Here is a 2,747-nt window from a genome sequence, read left to right on the forward strand (position 1 = left end):
TTCCTTCCTTCCTTCCTTCCTTCCTTCCTTCCTTCCTTCCTTCCTTCCTTCCTTCCTTCCTTTATATCTCTCCCTTCCTTTTCCTTCCTTCCTTCCCATCTCCCTTCTAAATAGCCCTTCACAGAGTGATGGGGACACCAGAGCTGTCCAAGCAGGGGCATAGTAAAGGTTTAATCGTGATGAGATTTTTGATCAGGAGGCTTGGCGTGTTGTTTTCAACTCACCCACCTGCTTTCTTGGTGATTCAGAAAAGGGTGATTCAGGTGTCAGGAAAGTAAGTTGTGTAAACCCCTAAACCCAGCTGCAAAGTATATACTGCAGGTACAGTCTAGTTAGGAGGGCTAACAGGGTTGCTCCCTCTTTTTGACTGATTGATTGGAAGAAATCTTTCCTTTTTAAACGAAATCGGGGGGGGGGGGTGTGGTGAATTGCTGAGCAAGGAGGTGTGTGTGTGGGGGGGAGTTACAGGGATGTGCTCTGGAAGGCAGCTCGCATTGGAGATAGAGGAATCTTTTCCCAGCCCATCTCAACAGGTTGACTCTTGCAGGTTTAAAAAAAAAAAAGCCTCCCGTTTTTAGGCAGGATTTGTACCAGCTTGCTAGATAGTTTTAAAAGTCAGAAATGGAATGTCAAGAATGCAAGGCTAGGGAAAGAAAGAAAGAAAGAAAGAAAGAAAGAAAGAAAGATCCAAGAGAGAGAGAAAGAAAGAAGGAAAGAAAGACCCAACAGAGAGAGAAAGGAAGGAAGGAAAGAAAGAGAGAAAGAAAGAAAGAAAGAAAGAAAAGAAAAAAAGATCCAAGAGAGAAAAAAAGGAAAGAAAGATCCAACAGAGAAAAAAAGGAAAGAAAGATCCAACAGAGAAAGGAAGGAAGGAAACAAAGAAAGAAAGAAAGAAAAATCCGAGAGAGAGAGAGAGAGAAAGAAGGAAAGAAAGACCCAACAGAGAGAGAAAGGAAGAAAGGAAGGAAAGAAAGAAAGAAAGGAAAGAGGAAAGAGGAAAGAAAAGGGAGGGAAGGAAGGAAAAGGAAAGAGGGAGAAAAGGGGAGGAATCAAGGGAGGGAGGGAGGGAGGAAGAAAGAAAGTGGAAGGAAGAGAGGGAGGGAGGGAAGAACGAAAATGTTTAGAGAGAAAAGTGATAACAGCAACAAAATTCCTATCAATGGGGATTGTGTGTTTTGCCTTATGGGAATGCATGTGCCTCATAGCCAAAAACTGATACAGGTAGGGTAGCAATATCGTTTTTTTTACCTCATTACAGCAATTAGATTAGTTTTCTTTTAAAAAAAGAAAAAAGCAACCCAGAAATCGCCTTTTCAACAGATCCAATTCTCACCCCCCCAAAAAAAAAACCCAGCTGATAGGGTGATACATTTTATTTAAATGTTTAGACAAGACCCTTGGCATTTTTTAAAATGGAGTTGCAAAGCCATCTGGTTTTTTTATTTTATCCCCCCCCCCCCCAGGTTTTGTTTCCTAATGATAAGGACTTACTAAAGCCCTGGGAATATTGTATACAGAGGCTTGGGAGATAAAAGTTTCTGGGGGCCAAAACAAAACTTTTTCAGTCCCTCTTTAATTTGCAAATGAATGGGGTTAAACCTACTGCTGCTGGGAGGAATCTCAGCCCTGTGGGGGGGGGGGGTTGAGTGGGTTTTCTATTCAAGGTTTGATCCAAACCCTTTTTGTGGGGGGTTTAGTAGTTCACTTCTGTAGATGGTCTGTGGCTTAACACAGCTTTTTACTAAACCATACCTTCCCCTCTCTGTTTCCCCTACCGGGCTGGGTCTCAACCATCTGAATTTTTGGGAATTCTGGGGCTTGTAGTCCCAAAACATCTAAAAAACTTCAGTTTTGTTTTTTTGGGGGGGTTGAGTTGGTCTTTCACTTAACACTTGCTGTTGAATACAGTCTATCGAGATTGGTTCGGGGTCCATTTTTTTCAGCCTGTGCTTCCATCAGCCTGTGCTTCTTGTTTATGACATTATCTTTATTTTTTTTTTAATGGCAGATTGGTTTTTAGGTGTTTATCCAAAGAGAGGGGGTTGCTTTGTCGTTCAAAAGAATGAATTAAAAAAAAAATGACAAATGACAAAAAGAGCCGCGAAAAGGACAGGGAAAAGCAGAAAAATGGTGTGTGTGTTTTTGTGTGTGTGTGTGTTTGCGTGTGTCTGTTGGCGTTGCTGTTGGAGTAACCTGATCTTCACAACCCTATAATGTAATGTAACCTATATGGGTAGTCCTTGACGTACTGCCGCAGCTGAGCCCAAAATTTCTGTGGATAAGTGAGACGTTTGTGAATTTTGCCCCGCTTTATGACTTTCCTTGCCACAGTTGTTAAATTAGTCACACGGTTGTGAAGTGAATCTGGCTTCCCCACTGATTTTGCTTGTCAAAAGGATGCCAAAGGGGATTACGTGACACCCCGGGACGCCGTCGTAAATAGGAGTCGGTTGCCAAGCGTCCGAATTATGATCACACTATCATGGGGAGGCTGCGACGGTTGTAAGTGTGAAAAACGGTCATAAGTCGTCTTTTCCCCCCCCCAGTACCATTGTCACTTTGAATGGTCACTAAATAAACGGTGGTAAGTGGAGGACAACCTGTATAACTGCTTGAATTCCTCGTACCTCGACCAAATTGACTATTTGCAACCTACGCGTCCCGTAGCATTACAGGCCTCTTTTGATAGATTTTCACTGCTGTTATCCAAGTGCTCTGTGCGAAATAATAAACACAACACGATCCGG

This window comes from Protobothrops mucrosquamatus, unplaced genomic scaffold (assembly GCF_001527695.2).
Source record: "Protobothrops mucrosquamatus isolate PMUCROS unplaced genomic scaffold, P.Mucros_1.0 scaffold1607, whole genome shotgun sequence".
Classification (NCBI taxonomy): Eukaryota; Metazoa; Chordata; class Lepidosauria; order Squamata; family Viperidae; genus Protobothrops; species Protobothrops mucrosquamatus.